Source organism: Myotis myotis, unplaced genomic scaffold, assembly GCF_014108235.1.
Source record: "Myotis myotis isolate mMyoMyo1 unplaced genomic scaffold, mMyoMyo1.p scaffold_m19_p_8, whole genome shotgun sequence".
NCBI classification, from domain to species: Eukaryota; Metazoa; Chordata; class Mammalia; order Chiroptera; family Vespertilionidae; genus Myotis; species Myotis myotis.
Window position 1 is genome coordinate 19,538,131 of NW_023416390.1, and position 19,757 is coordinate 19,557,887.

General features: G+C 39.4%; 1 pseudogene; it reads right to left on the minus strand.

The window, feature by feature from the left end:
• Positions 1-6,513: 6,513 nt before the first annotated feature.
• On the minus strand, positions 6,514-16,504 carry LOC118661483 (annotated as a pseudogene).
• Positions 16,505-19,757: the final 3,253 nt, after the last annotated feature.

Sequence of the window (19,757 nt, forward strand, 5' to 3'; positions counted from 1 at the left end):
ATAAAATGATAATGAAAGTGGATGGTGGTTGGTTATATTCTCATATCTTTCTTGTATGTAAATTTCCCCAACATTTTTTTCTCGGTGTAGACATGTTACTACTCTGGCCAATGGGAAACATTGCTCTGCAGTCTTCCTTGACCTTTTTAGTTCATTTATTGTATTTTCACAAATTTCTTTGACAGCGTGATCTTGCCTGAGCCTCCACACTGAACCTCATGCTTCTTGAGAACCCTGAAGGTCACGTTCACCTCCACCTTCCACCTAGCATCCAGCATCACACTTAGAGCAGTCTCTGTGGGTGTTACTTGACTCAGATCCTCATGTAGGACCATTGTGATGATATTTGACACAAAAGATAGTCTTGCAATTTTAGTAGGAATGTCTTGTAAAGCAAAGGTCACGGAAGGTATCTTTTCTGGTCCCTGTGCTAACCACTGAAATTAGGTTTCAAATTATATTGATGGCCACAGATGAATGCTGTTACTAATACTCACAATATCCAAAATTGTTTTGTCTAATCTGTATGTGATCCATTTGGTGGATAATAAATATTATCAGGTGGTGTAGAAGCACATTTCAATTTGTAATTTTTTATTGTAAAAAAATCAAATTTACAGAAAAATTGCACAAGTACCACAATGAACAAATAGCAAGAAGAGACAACAACTGCTAACATTCTGTCATATTTTCTTTGTCTGTGTTTCTGTGTGTATACTATGTTATTTTTCTGAATATTACTTTTTCTGAATCATTCAAAAGCAATTTGGAGCTTTGTAACTCCTAAATACTTTAGCATCTATCTCCTAAGAATGGGGTGTCCTCATATAACCACTGGAGAAAAATTGAATTCAGGAAATTTTATACTATTACAAGACTGATATACAGCACATATTCAAATTCCACCAGTTGTCCCAACAATGTCTTCTATAGCATTTTATTTCTGTTTGGATCCATGATCTAATTCAATACCACATATTGCATTTACTTGTCTTTTTAGTCTCTACATGATGAGCTGGCAGAGATGCTAAGTAAGTCATTTGGATCCTTCTCAGATGATCACATTAGGAGGCATGAGACATCAGTTTATCCTAATATTGATGATGCTGACTTGTATCACTTGGTTAACATGGTGTCTGACAGTTCCTGGTACTGTTTTATCTCTTATCTTTTCATATTTTGGAACCTGTAAGAACTTCCAAATGAGCCTCCTCCACTCCTAAATAGAAATTAGGAGTTTGATCCAATCTGCTATTTTCCAGAATATACTCTTCAATTCAGTTCAGTCTATCCTCTGTCCCCATCACTCCCCAAACCACTCTGTCAGTCTCAACAGTGATTGTCCTATTGTTCTTTTTTCCATCTTTCTTCACCAGTTCTCAACAGCTTTGAACACTGTTGAGTGTTCCTTTTATCTAGATATACCTTCTCCTTTGATAGCCTCCTGCTTTTCTGCTACACATTTTCATTATCTGTCTTCTCCACAGGCTCTGCCCCCTGTACTTGATCATTAAACATTGACATTCTTGAGGATTCATCATAAAGTCTGTATTATCACTCTATAATCTCTATACAAACTCATTTATGCACATAGCTTTCATTTCCATTTGAACATAGTTAACTCACAGATTTATATCTCTAATCCCAAACCCCTTCTCTGCCTACTTCACAGCTCTACTTACAATCATGAAGGTGCCTCAAACTCAAAATATCTAAAACCAAATTATAATCTCCTCCCCCAAACTTCCCATTTCCCCTACTGCCCCTTGTATCAACTAAGCACATCCTATATAATAAAAGCCTAATATGCAAGTCGACCGAATGGCAGAATGACTGGTGGAACGACTGGTCTCTATGATGCACACTACCACCAGAGGCAGACACTCAATGCAGGAGCTTCCCCCAGCCCACAGGCCCCAGGCCAGCCAAGGCGGGTACCAGCGGGGGCCTCCCAATCGCCCCGCCGGTTGCCCTATAGAGGGAGGCGACTGGAAGCAGCGGCAGCGATGTGATCAAGGGGTGGGGCCAGATGGCAAGTGGGCTAGCGCCACCCCCCAATAGCCCCGCTGGTCACCCCGCAGATCAGCCCTGATCGCCAGCCAGGCCTAGGGATCCTGCCCATGCACGAATTTCATGCATCGGGCCTTTAGTCTATATATATAAAAGCCTAAGTGACCGACGGACCACACAACTGAAAGACCGATAGCTATGACACACACCGACCACCAGAGGATAGACGCTCAATGCAGGAGCTTCCCCCTGGTGGTCAGTGCACTCCCACAGTGGGAGCACCACTCAGCTGACTAACGGGCGCCAGATGCAGGGCTCACAGCTGGTGAGCGCTGCTGTGGTAGTGCGAGTCTCTCCTGATAGGGACTGACTGGGCGTGAACCCACGGCCAGTGGAGTGGGGCCAGGATGAGCGGGAATGGCAGGCAGGAGCGGCAGGAGGTGTTGGGCTTCTGGTTTCGGCCCAATCCCCGCAGGCCACTCCGAGGGATCCCACCACACCAGGCCTCTAGTATTAAATAAAAACCCTTGAGCCATTTTGATACTGCTTTCTTTATTATCCCCTTAATCCAATTCAGTAAAAACTTGCATTGACATAACTAAGCAAATCTATTTCTCCCTAAAGCCACGGCCACCACTTTAATTCCGTAAGTCCAAGACAGCATGGTTTCTTTCCTGGGCGAGTGTATTAGATGCTTGACTATCTCCCTGCATCTACTCTTGCTACTGCATCCCATTCCCTATTCTCCAAACAGGGCCCAGAATTCTCTTTCCAAATAGTCTCTACACACACACACACACACACACACACACACACACACACACACACACATTCAGATATATACACACTCACACAGAAACACTCAGTCTGTACTTAAAACCTCTGATGTCCTTCACTGACTTCAGGATGAAGATCTACGTCACTATTTTAGCATGGTTTAAAAGAGTTGCAAAAATAACACCTACCTACCTTCTCTAGTTCACCAAAAGCCCCTTTTGGCCGCATTCTCTTTATACTAGAGGCCTGGTGCACAAAATTCGTGCACGGGAGGAGGGGGTGTCTCTCCCAACCCAGGACCACTGGCTCTTAACTGCTCACCTGCCTGCCTGCCTGCCTGCCTGGTCGCCCTAACTGCTTGCCTGCCTGCCTGATCACCCCTAACCACTCTGCCTGCCTGCCTGATCGCCCCTAACTGCTCGCCTGCCTGCCTGATCACCCCTAACCACCTCTGCCTCAGCCCCTGCCACCACGGCTTCATCTGGAAGGACGTCCGGAATTACATCCAGAAGTTCATTCAGCTGTCTGGTCTAATTAGCATGTTACACTTTTATTATTATAGATATCAGTCAAATTAACCTGCTTCCATTTTCAGAAAGGTAGCATTTTTATTCTTTATCCATAGAATTGACACACACTCTCTCCTTGACCTAGTCAATTTCTATCCATGACACAGAACTTAGCTTAAATCTTACTTCGTCTCTGAAGCCTCCTTGACTCATGAGACTCTATCATATGTTTTCGCTGCACCATTTTTTTATTCTCCATTTCGTATCTTTATTTATGAGATTATTTGAATGTCTAACTTTTATTGTATTTTATTATATTTATTGATTTGACAGAAAGAGAGAGATTTCTATTTCCACTTACACATTCATTGGTTGATTCTCGTATGTGCCCTGACTGGGGATTGAACCTGCAAACTTGGTGTATCGGGATAATGCTCTAACCAACTGAGTTATTTGACCAGAATGAGTGTCTAACTTTTAAACACTGAGTTCACTGAAGACAAGGATCTACTCTTTTTTTGGCTCATTATTTATCCCTAACACTTTGCTCAGTGTCTGCCATATGGTAGATATTCAATAATAAATAAATGTATACAATTTATCAAATTTATTTTTTTTTATCAAACACTTATATAGTGTTTACTAATAAGGCCAGGCACCATTCTAAGTACTTTTAGAAGGTTACATTATATAACCCATGTGTCCTATTAGCCTCCTTTCAAGCACTTTTAGCTGTGTATTTTGGACTGCATTTTAATCAATATTACATCAAATTTGTGATATAAAGTATACATTTTAAATGATCATGGTTTGTTTCTGAGCCCTTATAAAGGCGAATTTCCAGGGGACTTTCTTGTGAACTCTATATACCACCCTAAAATGTGTCACCTAATATCCAAATTGTAAAGTAGAGAGAGAGATGACATAACTCTGCAAAGTTAATGGCAATGTCTTCACCTTGATGTGGACCCATTTGTGAAATGTCCCTTTTAAAATAAATATCTGATAATGCTTTCCAATCTAACTCTTTACTTAGCTGATAGCTATATAAATAGTCTAAGAATATTAACTATATTCTTTTTCCCCCTTCTATGGTCTTGAGCATTACTTAATCTTTTTTAAAGGGATGGAGAGTATCTCTTTTTTTAATACATTTTTATCGATTTCAGAGAAGAAGGGAGAGGGAGAGGGAGAGAGAGAAACATCAATAATGATGAGAGAGATTCACTGATCGGCTGCCTCCTGCATGCCCCCTACTGGGAATCAAGGCCGCAACCTGCAACCCGGGCATATGCTCTTGACCAGAATCAAACCTGGAACCCTTCAATCTGTAGGCCAATACTCTATTCACTGAGCAAAACCAGCTAGGACAAGAATAGGAGTTTATTTGGTTTGGTTTTGTAAGCAAGTTAGGGGAAATGCTCATTTTGAATATGCTCTGCAAACATTAGCAGGTCTGACAAGAATCTTAAATTATGAAGGGAATTTGTTAATGAATTCACAGCAGCCTAAATTATTTTTGCAAGGTCTTGAAGAACTAAAAAGTTGTTAGGGGACACAAGAAAACAAATGTAATTGGATATTTTAAAGAGTTGATTGAAGCAATCCACATAAAATAAGTTGCAAAAATAGCTTATAACGTAGCAGAAAACAATGGAAGAAATGGATAATAGGTAACATGTCTCTACCAAAGAAAGTTCATGAGTCATAAAATGGATTAGATTTTTAAGGGAAAAATCTAATTTTTTTATAAAGTCACCATATCTATAAGATGTGACATATTCTAAGCCACTCTCTGGTAGAGATTTACCTAAGATACTTATAGCATATTGATATACTTCCTGTATAAATATCTTTTTAAAATGTGTCTTTTAAGTTGTCTGGAGAGTACCAGTTATGCCCTGGGTGGGCGTAATAAAGCAAAAATCAATCCTTAAACCCAAGGGTAAATAATCCAGATCTCAACACACGCTGCTGGTAAAACAGCCTACAAATCTATCAATAGCCTGACTGAAGATTAATCAAGTAACAGACCAACTCATTTCATGGCCCCTGAGGAATTATTTGAATATCCAGACATGAAAACTCACAAAAACATTTCTACTGTTGCCCACTAACCTTTCATGGCAAAGCATTTTTTTAAAATTCACTTGCTTTTAGAAATTAAAGAAGAGCATCTTTCAACTACTACTTAAAAGACAAAAGACTTTTGATGGGAGCCCCATTGCCATCTAGAGAAGATCACTAAAATATCCTTTCCAACTTAAAAACATTGCCAATTTACAGTAACTCTTTCTTACTCTACATTTTTCCAACTAGATTTCTTAAATTTATTGGCAAGTTTGTGCTTCCTGAATGGTTTCTGTAATTGACATCATTGACCAGTGAATGGAGACGGCAGAGAAGAAATCATGAGATAAGAAATTAGAGACAGGAAGTGAGTACAGCACTTGTATAATTTTACTCGTCCCATCACAACAGGAGCTCCCGCCCTAGATCTGAAGCATCTCTTTCACTGACAAGGATGAAGGACCTCAACTGGCAGATCACTGGCTGTGACTTACACCTGCATTTGGGTGTGGTTTGAAACTACTGAATAATTACTGAGCAATGACTCGCTGGAAGTCTTGAAACTCTTTGCTCTTCAACCTCAACTGACAAAGCAATGACTTTAAATCTATGGGCAGTCAGTTCTCATAAAAGAAGAGAGGATTGATTGGAATCAAAAGGAAGATTTTGCTGAGATACCAAAAAGAAAAAAGACAATTTCCCTTGTCAGTTTACTAATCAAACATGAAGGAACTCTCTCGGACCTGGAATTTTGCATCTTTTAGCATAGGCTTTTTTCTTCTAGTTTGAAAAGACAGTGTTCATTTGATTTTTTTTTTTGATTTTTTTTATTTTTATTTTTATTTTTTTTTTGGTGCCCTTGACCAGAATCGAACCTGGGACCTTTCAGTCCATAGGCCGACGCTCTATCCACTGAGCCAAACTGGTTAGGGCTGTTCATTTGATTTTAAAGCATAATCACTATTTACATTAATTCTAAGAAGGAAATTGGCCGCCTAATTATAATATGGATATTTTCTTTGTCTAATTGGGTAGGTCAAGGCACTAATTTGATTCACATCTGTGGCATGTTTTTATAGACTTTGGTGAACTTTAATTGCTTATAAATATGGGATTATAAGACCATGAGCCTTCAGTAGAATCCTGTTTAGCCCCATATGCTCTCAAACTTGACAATATGCTGTCCATTTCCTGAGAATCCTTCATTCCAAATGGCCCTTAGGGTGAGAAAGAAAGAAATAACACATATGGCTCACATAGCTAAAGTCCATTAAGATTTTTTGCTGTTGACAGCACCTAATGAATTATTGTCAGGAAAAAATATTGTCAATAAGCCCATTCTTCCATAAAAATAAAATTGAAATACAAAGACACCACAGCACAATGCCCTGTAGTCTTATTGTGAAAGTTAGATTATTTTTAAATGATGCTCCTGATCCCATAGCCAGCCTTACAATAAGTGTAAATGGAAACTTCAGACAGGGCGGCAGCTTGGAGTGGAGCAGGCTGCAGCTAGCTGATCAAGTTTCCTGAGGGATATGATAAAAGACCAAATTGGCCTCCTGCAGAAGCTGGTAACAGCCTGTGACTAACTAACCCCTCCCAGAGTCTGTCCTACACTCCCAATGCAAGCGGGGACTGTCACTCTCCTCTTCACTCCTCCAGTGCCATCCTCAGGTTGCAAGGACTCGGGGTGTCAGCCCTTCATGGTCTAGTTGAAACAATGAAGGGTAATCAGAGCTGGGAAGAGAATCAAATAACACTTTTACTGCTGGATTACAGCTTGGGTTTCTGGAAGCCACTCATCGCGACCAACCCTACACAAGCATTCAGATTCCCCCAGCACAGCCACGGTTGTCCTGAAAGTATAACTGTCCTCATCTCAGTTCCTGCAGATCATCCCCCCAAAACCACCCAGAACCTATAATGACCAGCACTAGGTCAGGTCAATGATTCTGATTCCTTCCTGTTGCCCAGGTCAGAACTCTAGCATAAAGTCCTGTTTGATAGTCAAGCATTGATTCTTTCTTTGGTCACAAAGTCATGGACTCAAACCCTACCTCTTCCACTTGAGATTGGTGGTTACATACCAAATTAAATTTTATCACAACCAACGGACACATAGCCATTTAAAATTTTTCTTTTAATATCAGGTATTTTGATACATGTTTGTAGCTAAATGCTGACATGTGAACAACTTGATAGGAAAAGATTTTTGTCTGTTCTTATGTTCAAGTAATTCTTTTTAAAATATATATATATATATTTTATTGATTTTTTACAGAGAGGAAGGGAGAGGGATAGAGAGTTAGAAACATCGATCAGCTGCGTCCTGCACACCCCCTACTGGGGATGTGCCCAAAACCAAGGTACATGCCCTTGACCAGAATCAAACCTGGGATCCTTCAGTCCGTAGGCCATCGCTCTACCCACTGAGCAAAACCAGTTAGGGCCAAGTAATTCTTCTTTTTAGGTCCTTGGCACATGTAAACATTACATTTTAATTTTTCAATGGTTCTGGTTGCTGTATGGAAGGAGCAACCAGTTATAAGGCTACTCCAGGAAAGAGATGGCAATGCCTTGGGTGAGTCTGGTAGATGGAGGTAAATACAATAGTGTTATCAATGATTTTGAATCTATATTTCCAAGGTGGAGTCAGCAACATTTGCTGATGGAATGTAAGTGAGAATGACCAAAAAATGACCTACAACAGGCCTCTTGTGGAAGGAATAGGGCCGAGGCCCACACAGCAGCCCATCAGCAACCTTGGCAGCCATGGGGGCTGTTAAGAACAGAGCAACTCTGAAAAAGGCAGCAGAATAGCCCTACCAGGAGAATGCAAGCACTTGGAGCTTCCCAGAAAGATTTGGCAGAGGGGTAGAGAGGGGGGAATGTGGGGCCTGGTGTTTTTATAGTGAATAGGATGGGGGCTCTACTCATTTTCATTGGACCCTGTGGTGTTCGGAAGCTGGCTTGCACACGTGATTATTAAATATTGAAGAATTTTGTGAGTCCCATCAATAGCATGAAATTGCCCAACGTTGGCACTACTTACACCACAGAAGCTAGCAAATACTACATATCAGGACTCTTCCCCCACCCTTTTGCCCTTTTCCCAGCCAATGATGGCTGTTAAAACACTGACCAGCACACCACTGACTGCACCCCACAAGCTGGAAGACCTCAGAACACTGGCAGATATTTCACTGACACAATCAACTCACATTGTTCTCTCTTCCAGGGAAGCAAAGAATGTGACTAATTCTCCAAAATTTACACGCTATTGGAAAATACTTTGAAATGCAATGTCTACTTGTCCTACCAACCAAAATTCCTAATTCCTAATGATGTCTTCCAGAAGATAATATTAAAGTGATCTTTCGTTTGATGGCACATATTGTATAAGAAATATTTTGGATCACAAGAAAAGCTGACCCAATATTTAACCCTTTGAGTGCCAACCAATATCCTAGGAACTACGCTAAAATTTCCAAGGCATTTTTGCTGATTTTATAGCAGTTTAGGAAAAAAATTATGAATCGCAAGTAAATGAAGTTACATATTCAAAAACTTAAGGAAACCTTTACTACATTTGTTTTCATCTTTGACATATATTGTTTGCTGATTGTATTATAAAATACTAGAAAAAAATTTGAACAAAACATATAATGTTAAAATAGAGGGACACCCTTCTCCAATATCTTCCACAAAATCGTCATCTTCACAGCAAGAATTGACATATTTAGCAATATCATCATCACTAATAAAAGCAGACTTAGAACTAGAAGCCATTTCAAAGCTTTAGGGCTACAAAATCTGAGTAAACATCATAAAATCGTAGTACCTGTAAAAAATTAGGCAGATAAATGCCAGTGGTCAATTTTAGAACTAAAAACATTCGGTATCATAAGTAATCTGCACTTCGGTGCCATCTGTCACTACTAGCATCTAATAGTGACACTGCAGGAGGAGAGCGATAGCGCTCCCAGCACTTTTGGTGAAAAATAGGAGGAGAGCAATCGCGCTTCCCGGCACTCTAGGAGTTAAAACACCACCCAAAGCTAGACTATAAAAGAAGGTGCTCAGTAACCAAGTAATCAAAAGAACTACCTTTATTTTAAGTTATTCTTCGGATATTTTATAATATTTATGTGACCCAATCCTATTCTAATTGGATTACTAAAATAGCAATATATCATTGATAATATAAAAATGGAATATAATTGAATGCTTTAATTATAAAATTGCCCCTGTGAAAGGCATCCTTCTTGCTGGGGTGGGGGGGGCGGGTGGCAGGGGCGATGCCTAAGACAGACACTCTTATTGCTAGAGTTAAAGAATCCAGGACCAAAGAGTTTATATAAACAAACCATGCTACCCTTTTTCTAATTAACTTATACCCAAGCCCAAACTTTGTTTAGATTCCTCACTAATGAGCAACCTGAACCTAAATGCCTCTGTCCTGTCATTTCTTCACAGATTCATTGTTTGTCTGTCTAAAAAATATAAAAAGCTGTGTGGTTCATCATTTCAAAGAGCATCATCTATGATTTCCAATGTGTGCATATTAAATTGATTTTTCTTCTGTTAATCTGGCCTTGGGTCAATTCTATTATTAGTCCAGCCATAAGAACCCAAAAAGGGGTGGAAGAAATTACCCTTTCCCCAAAAAAAGCCAAAAGAAGAAAATTAAATCTAGAATTATAGTTCCTAGAGATAATCACTGTTTACAATTATAGATCAGGGTCAGCAAACTACAGTCCAGGAACTAAATTCAGCTGTGCCCACTCATTAAATGTTGTAGACGGCTGTTTTTGCACTATAGCAACTGAGCTGTGTAGTCACAACATAAATCAAATGGCCCCCAAAACCTAAAATATTAACTACCTGGCCCTTTACCGAAAAAGGTTGCTGACCTCCAGTTTTTTCTCAATATAGAGTTACAATCTGAAATCAAAGAGGGTGATAGCTTACATTTTCCTAATAACCTGCTTTCTTCTCCCACTTCCATTATATAGCGGATGCCCTTCCATGTCACTGAAATGATATGTTGCATTATTTGTGACAGTTGTGTAGCATCCATTGTCATGCTATAACAAAATTTGTTTAGGTTGTTTCCTATTATGTTTTAGGTAATAAATATCCTTCAATCTAACTCTCTCCTCTTACCTCTAATTGTTTCCTTATAGTAGTTTTATTTTATTTTACTTTTATTGATTTCAGAGAGGAAGGGAGAGGGAGGGAGAGATAGAAACAATGAGAGAGAAACATTGATCAGCTGCCCACCACATGCCCCCATTGGGGATCAAGCCCGCAACCCAGCCAAGTGCCCATGACCTCCTGGTTCATATATCGATGCTCAACCACTAAGCCACACCAGCAGGGCCCTTAGAGTAATTTTATAATTGTAGAATTGTTGGATCAAAACTAAACATTCTAAAGTTTTAAGATTTGATAAGTTTTTCAAATTTGCCCTATGAAGAGGTTTTCTCTATGCATCTCACAACCTTGCTCTGTATTTTAAATGTTAGAGGGATGCATATTTTCCAGGTAAAAATTCTCCAAAGGCTCTTCCATAATATTAGGAATAAATATGCTTTAATATATGTCTTTATAAAGTACCCTTGTGAGATAAAAGCAGATAAGATTGATATTCTTCTCTTAGACATCAAATTTTAGTCATAGATGTACATTTTTAAAGTATATGAGAGAAAGCTGTAATACTGGCTATGTCAGAAAGCAGCTACAGTGAGTCATTTTTCTAATCCTCAGCTTTTGCACTTATTATATAGGATAATAAAATAGATTATCTGAGATTATTATAATATCGAAATAATCAAATAACATGCATAAGAAGGAGGTATAAAATTCTATAAAATGCAGAGTTGTTATTCAGCAGTAAGACCTGATTGTTTAAATTATTTCAACAAGTTTTTTATTACATTTTATTTTTAGGTAGCAAAATTTAATTGATACTAAGATTTTTTTAAAAAATAAAGCAAATGTGTAACTGAATGGGATAAATTTCCCTACCTCTGTTTTCCTTCAGAGGAAAATTTCCATGTGCAAGGCTGCAAGGTCACTTGATAATTCTCAGTGGAAAAAATGTATGAGAATTACAGGGCCTAGAGGTGGAATTCAAGGGGTAGCCACAGCCTCGTTTACCCACTGCCTACCCCTTCTTTCTTCATGAAGACACTAGGCTTGCTTGATTGCTTGGTCACCTCACCACTCAGTCCTTTTCTGTCTCCTTTAAAAAAAAAAAAAAAAAAAAAACACACATCGATTTCAGAGAGGAAAAGAGAGGAGGAGAGAAAGAGAGAAACATCAATGATGAGAGAGAATCATTGATCAACTGCCTCCTGCATGCTCCCCACTGGGGATCAAGCCCACACCCACGCATGTGCACTGACCAGGAATCAACCCTGCGACCTCCTGGTTTCATGGGTTGATGCTCAACCACTGATCCAGGCATGCTGGGTGGATGAGCTGCTTTTCAACCATCATGTCTTCTAGCTCATCGGCATTAATTTTAGCAAAGCCCCACAGATGTGGGTCTTCGGGTAGCCAGGGAACTTGAACTTGGTTCTGTGTGGGGTCTCCATCACATGCTCCTTGGTCTTCAGCTTGGTGCGGATGGACACGATGACTTGGCCAAGGTGGACCCTGGCCACTGTGCCCTGGGACTCTCCAAAGGCACCCCACATGCATGTACGGAGCCTGTGAGCCCCAGGACAGGCCAACATCTTGTTAATGCGGATGACGTGGAAGAGGTGGAGCGCACTGGATGTGAGAGCCATCTTCACCACAGTTTTTCACCACGTGCTGGTTGGCACAAATACGGGCAGCCTCCAGAGCTTTGGAACAGAGATGCTCATATTCATTGGACACCATGTGGCCACAGAGTGGGAACTCATCCACTTTTGCCTTCCTCCACTCCCGGTCAAGATGCAGATCTTGGCATCAGGGACACTTGGGCGGAAGTGAGACTTTGGGTACAGCCAGGTCTCACAATACCCCTAACACCGGGTAGAGTGGCGGCCGATGGTGATGCCAGGATCTTCAGTGGCACGCCCAAGGGAATTTGTTTTGTAGCTATTCTGTCTGCCTCTTGTCAGACATTCATGGGACCAGCTCCCTCACCTCCTTCTCAGGAAGGCCCACCTACTTAAAATTGCAACCCCCACTCCTGACTATTTCTTTATCTTCTGTTTGTCATTTCCTATAGCACTTAGCATCTTCTAACAAATGATACAAGTTACTTATGTTCATTGTTTATTATGTGCTCCACCCCCACCCTACAGAATATGCACTGACTGGCCAGATTATTATGACCACCCCATCAGTACAATGAAGTGAATTAGTTATGCAAATAATAATAATAATAAAACCTTGAGAGTATTTGCTTAGGAAGTTTTCAATATTCAGTATTTTTAGAAGTGCCAATGAAGTACTGATGGGGTGGTCATAATAATTTGGCCACTCAGTGTAAATTCCATTTGGAGAGGGATCTTTGTTTTGTTCAGTAGATTAAATCAATTAATAAATAGCTACCTCCTCAGTAGATAACTATGAGATGTATCAAAATAATTAAAACAAAATTAAAGATTTAGGGAGAAAATGTAGAGTAAAATAAAGAAAATTATTTAAATGACATTTTTTAAAAACTCCATGCTATAGATTACTTAAATCTCAAAAAGCAACTTATTATAAATAAGTAAGGAAAAGGATGGATAAATAAGTAAAACAGACTCCTAGCTGACTAGAAATCAGAAAACCTTGGAATACAGTATTTCTAAAGAGTGAATGTATACAAGGGTTGCATAAATTATGACAAAGCAGTTTTAGTAAAGACTTGGTGAAGAGGCAATTTTCATGTATGTATGTAAACTTCTAAATCATGTTATTTGGTTTTTATTAATAAAGATATCAATTAATTGACCAGCAATTGGTGTCAGCAAGAAAAGTTCAGCAATGACTAGCTAAGTAGCCAGAATCTAGCTGTAGTGTACTTCATTTATTTAAGGCCTCCCCTTCAGGCCTGCTGCAAGTTTTTTTATGAGACTGATAACATTGAAATAATTCGAACATGAAAGTGTTAGGACATATTAGAAGCTCGATGTAGAAATCTGTAAACACAGATAAATAAATATGTGAAGATCTTGGAAGCAACTCCTCTGGCATTTGTATTCCTTTACTCCAAGACACCATCTCTGTTTTTAGTTGTGTTAGTGCCCTCTAGTGGTCAGAATGGTATATGCGTTTTATTAAGTCATTCCTGCCTTCAAAGAATACATCACTAAAGACATTCCCAAAAGAAAAAAAAATAATAAGCCTAGCAATAGAATCATCAATTTTTTAATCATACATCACTATTAACTAAAAAGCTTTGAACATTAATGGAATTTCAAAATTTTGAAGAAAGAAGACTTTTCAGGTCAAAGATGGAATTGAGAATGTTATAAAAGCTATGGGCCCACTTCTCAAAAAACTACATGTGCAGGTATAATTCAGGAATTTATGTAACACCTGAAACTTGCACCCCAATGTAAAGGCTCGGAGTTTATCTAGCTGTATACATGTTCCAAGTTCCTCAAGACCAAACTCTTATCTTAAATGCTGAGTTTAAGTTTCAGTTTGGAGAAAGATATGTACAGTATGACAAAATGAAAAATGAGACTATATAGTTATTATGTATACATAGTAAAAATATACAAACTATGGGAATGATTAACATTGATTTCATGGCAGGGGTTACTTCTCAGAGCAAGGGGAGACAATTGGATGAGGGGAAAATAGTAAAGATGGCCATAGTTATATCTGTAGGATAACATTTCTTCAGAAATTATTCAAATGTATAAATGGCATAATATTATTTTAATAAAGCTAGGTTAGTAAATATTTAGATAATGGATTTCCATAATTTTATTTTCCTATTCTTTTCTATATATTTGATGTACTTCCCAATTTTAAAAAGTTAAATTTAAAAAGTAAAATTATTATGTCTTAGTAATAAATTATCTAATTTCACTGTCATGTAAAAAAGGTTAATTTTTTCAATAAACATGCCAATGGCCCTAGCTGATTTGGCTCAGTGGATAGAGAGTCAGTCTGCAGACTGAAGGGTTCCAGGTTCAATTCTGGTCAATGGCACATGCCTGGGTTTCGGGCTCAATCCCCATTAGGAGGCATGCAGAAGGCAGCCAATCAATGATTCTCTCTCATCATTGATGTTTCTACCTCTCTCTCCCTCTCCCTTCCTCTCTGAAACCAATAAAAATATATTTTAAAAAAACAACATGCCAATGTAAGCTCAAATTCTGAGAAACATTTAATTCTACATTGAATAAAATCACCTGAGTATATTTTAAAATATAAGCTAAATATTAATATTATAAAGGAAAACATTCTTTACACAGAGCCCTTTAAGTAGAAAGCCTTTATTTTTATGGTTATAATTTTATTTCTTGATAGAGAAAGAGAAAAAAGGGGAAATTCTTTTAAAACTAATGTTATATTGGAACAAAACTTATTATCGATCCATATTCATTCTACTATAAAATATAATGAGAGCTTAGATAAGGTATGATTCTCTTTGGGGATTTCATATACAAGTATAACAAAGTCAGCATGAAGCCGACTATGCCATCGCCTGAGAGTCTGAACCTAATAGCCGATTAATTGATTCATGCCTGCAGCTGCACTGCCGCATAGCATCCCAGCGCTCTCAGATGCTGCGATCAGATACATCTCCTCACAATGCAAACCAGCAAGCCTTATGCCTCCCTTGATTTAAATGAAACGCTGGAGGAATGAGGTGGCACAGGCCACATGGAAGGCTGGTAGAGAAGAGCATCAGCCCTGGTGCATCTCTCAATGGATAGAGCGGACAGGCCCTAGACATGCCCGGGAGGTCAGTCATGACCATGGCATGAACCACCTGGTGGACAATATACATTGTTGGCCTCTGGGGTCAGATCTAGGCTCCCTGCCCTGCATTCTGAAGGAAAAGCAATGTTAATTTAAGAGGATCTTTGTTGGGCCATGGTGCTGAGGGGGTGGGGGAGAACTTCTAGTGATAAAGTAAGAAATGGACATAAGACCTATGCTTCTTTGGCAATGCTCTCCAGCTAGATTTTTTTTCTTAGAGGTCCTGTCCTTTCTGACTTATCTCACTAAAATGACCTCCCCACCATCTGTTGTTCTACAGCAGTGGTTCTCAACCTTGGCTGCACATTAGAATCACCTGGGAATCTTTTTAAAATCCTGATTTCTGGGCCTCATCCTCCGGAAATTCTGTTTCTTTGTTACTAATGTTGTGGCCCCACCCCATAACAAAGAAACAGAATTTCCGGAGGATGAGGCCCAGAAATCAGGATTTTAAAAAGATTCCCAGGTGATTCTAATGTGCAGCCAAGGTTGAGAACCACTGCTTTAGAGCTAGGGCCCTACTTCCCACCTTCTAATTAACTCCTTCAACCTCTTCCCACTTCCCACCCAAACTCCACTTCTTATCTTGGGAAAGAAGACCTGATTTAGGGTAGAGCATTAGACCACTTCAGTTTAGGTCTTAGGGAGAACAATTATCCCACTCGTCCCTCTTTTTTCTTTGGGTTTATCTTATTTGTTTGTTTGTTTGTTGCCACTAGAGTAAGAAGATCTGGGGGAACTTTTGGCAGTTAGGCCTTTGACAAAAGAGACATAGGAATGTTTTCAGCACAATGGAACCAAAACCAAATGCTAATCGCCAGTATTCATGGGCTTGGCCTCCTCCTCAGTGCATGTATCCTGCACTGTGGGGAATACAATAGCGGTGGCGGTGATCACAATAGGTGGCTACTTAGAGATTTGGTGATCTTGAGTATGGCCTAATATCAACTCAGAAATGGCTGACATACACTCTTGGAACAGTTTGGAATGGAGTGAGGGGAAAGTAGAACTAAGGCAAAATGAAGATGGAGACATCCTGTGTGCTACCACCACCTTAAGGTGTGGACCCAGCAATGTGGCTTCCCCAAATCAATGATATTTCTGAAGCATTTACATTACCCTGAATATTTGGATATTTTGAGCTTTTTTTTTTTTTTTTTTTTTTTTACCTCGTTTACATTTAAGCTACCTCCCAAAGCAAATGCCATCCGTCCGAAATAATTTGTTTTTAAATCAGTCTTGCCTTTAAAATATTTCTACAGACAATCGGGTGGTGAATATCAATATAATAGGTAAATATTCAGCTTAAGACCAGAAGAATCAGCATATCTCCCCATCAAATTAAGAGGAAAAAAAGCAAATAATCTTTTCTCAGTCATGTTGAATGTGATTCACTGTAGAATTTCCTTCTCACGAGGCAAAGCTTGACATTCAACAATTCATACATTTCAGAGGTAAATGAACATGCTGCAGTTAAATTGGGGGGCATGATCCATGTTGCCATAGATCATTAATGTGGTCAAGGTCCTGATGCCGCATTGATCCTGTACCCTTATGTGGCTACTAAAGATCTACTTGATAGGTGTAGCACATTAGGCTGGACTTCCAGCGTTGTCCTTTGATAAATTTATAAGTTTTCAGTGTGTAACATTTTATTTGGGGTGGATAAAGGTGGTTAGTGAGAAGTTAGGTCTCCGAACGCAGGCAAACCTGCATTTGAATCCTAGCTCTCCTAGTCCCTGATTATGTAATCTTGCTCCAGGCCTAGCACATAGCAGATAGTCAACAAATCCTTTTTGTTTCCTCTGAAACAAGTCTGTATTGGTTTCCTACTGTGGCTATAACAAATTACCACAAGCCTGGTGGCTTAAAAACACACACAAAAAAAATGTGTTATCATTCTAGAGGTCAGAAGTTCTGAAATCAAGGTGTTAGTGTTAGCAAGCTTGTTTTTCTCCTGAGTCTCTAGAGGTAAATCTGTTTCCTTGCCAGCTCATAACCCGACTACTACCGCATATTAGACACCAAGTAATAAAAAGAAAAATCTCCTAAGGTTCTCATGGCCAAACTGTCTTGGCATTTTATTGTAAACACAAATAACCACATTATTCTTCTATTGTGTCCATTTTCAAAGTTTTTGGTTTCAGAACCTTTTTATACTCTTAATAAATATTGAAGACTAGGAACAACTGTAGTTTATGGAGGAGATACCTATTGGTAGTTGTCACATTCAAAATTAAGACTGGGATTAAAAAAAATACATGGGAATATATAAGCACATGCTCCATTAGCTGTCAGAACAATAATATCATCACACTCCATGGAGACACTGGAAACTTCGCTCTTGAAAGAATGAGAGTCATAAAGGAAAATAAGCCCTGGCCGGGTAGCTCAGTTAGAGCGTCGCCCCAATATGCCAAGGTTTCGGGTTCGATTCCCAGTCAGGGCACACACAAGAATCGACCAGTGAATGCACAACTAAGTGGAACAACAAATCAATGTTTCTCTCTCTCTCAAAGTAATTAATTAATTAATTAATAAGTCAGTTAAATAAGCAAATAATAGCTTAGTATTATTATGAAAAGAATTTTGCCCTTGTAAGCCCCTTAAAAGAGTCTTAGGGGGGTCTCTGCTGTTCTAGAAGATATCACTTGATGAATGCCAATATCAAAGTTCTGACAGAGCAAAATATAGATTTCAGGAGCCATAAGCAGATATAGTCAAAAGTTTTTCCCTGTCACAGATGAAGAAGTGTAGCATATTATATTAAAAAGCAGTGAACCAAAATAGCTAACTGTAGACAGATTGAGTTCAAAACACTAAAGTAAATAAATACTCAAAAAATGAATACAAATTCTCTCTCATCATTGATGTTTCTATCTCTCCTCTCCCTCTCTGAAATCAATAAAACTATATTTTTAAAAAATGAATACAACTTTCACATAATCATAGCTTTCTGTCATCTGGGGCATCTTCAGGCCACTGAATGATGGGAGAGAAACAGCAACAGCTGCAGAAATGCCAGCTCCCCACCTTTTGAAGCAATTGCCATGCTTACTATGCCAAGAATAGCATGGCAGCTAATGGTGCCTTCTTCTGGTTGAAAAGACCAAACAAGTGCCCCTCCCCCTCCCCCATCTCCTGCAGGCTGTGGGCTGCCTCCATTCCCTGAAGTGTTAGAATCAACCCGTGGGGAAGCAAGAAGCAGCTTTGAAATGTTGAATAAATTTTAAATCATGAGTTGACCTTAAGAATCACTGTGTTGACCTGGGAGAAAATGAATTATATTTAGTTGGCTGCACAGCCATAGCAAAGTACTGGGTGTCAGCAATTACATTGGGTTCTAACAAGTTTTTTAAACTTCGTTGTTGTGACCATGATTGTCATACCCGTGGTCGGCAAACTGCGGCTCGCGAGCCACATGCGGTTCTTTGGCCCCTTGAGTGCGGCTCTTCCACAAAATACCACGTGCAGGTGCGCGTACAGTGCGATTGAAATTTCGTGGCCCATGTGCAGAAGTCGGTTTTCCTGCCTGGGTGAGTCTATTTTGAAGAAGTACTGTTGATATTTGGCTCTGTTGACTAATGAGTTTGCCGACCACTGTCAAGAACTATTAACTGTTTCATCCATATAGGTATAAAACACTCAGGAATATTTTCCCCTGATTGAGCGGGGTATGCTGTTCCTGGGATCCCCTGACATCGGTTAAAGTGATCACATGAAACTACAGCCAGCTGAACCTTGGGAACACATGCCTCGGTTTTATAAACATAGGAATAACATCAGGACACTGCGGGTGACAGATCTCAGTGCCACACTGATAAAATTATGGTCAGCAGCCCTTCTCAAGGGGAGCTGGAGGTGAGGATAAAGAAGTCAGCCTTCTTCCACTCCCTAATCAGATTCCCGGCCCAAGCCAAACACCAGTGTGGGGCTTGGAGATGAGCAGAGGAACCCACAGTAGTGATAAAGAGTGGTCTGTTCGCCCTGCAGTCCTGGGAATTGTTCATTATTGGTTCATGGCAAGATAAGTACAGAAATTGAGAGTAAGGATTTAAAACTTTTAGAAAATTCAACAATTGTATGTTGGTTAAAACTATTAAAAATCGGTGGCTTTATTTTGTGCCTTTATTTTCCCTTTTCCATTATTCTAGTACTTCAATCTTATTGAATGTTATGAAAGTATTGGTCTGGCCCTGGCTAATTTGGCTCAGTGGTTGAGCATCAGCCTGTGGACTGAAGGTTCCTGGGTTCGATTCCAGTCAAGGGCACATGCCCGGGTTGTGGGCTCAATCCCCATTGGGGGCGTGTGCAGGAGGCAGCAAGTCAATGAATCTCTTTCATCATTGATGTTCCTATCTCTCTCTCCCTTTCTCTTCCTCTCTGAAATCAATAAAAAATATATTTTTTTAAAAGTATTGGTCTGCAATAAATCAGTGGTAGAATGGGGTAGGGGTCTGG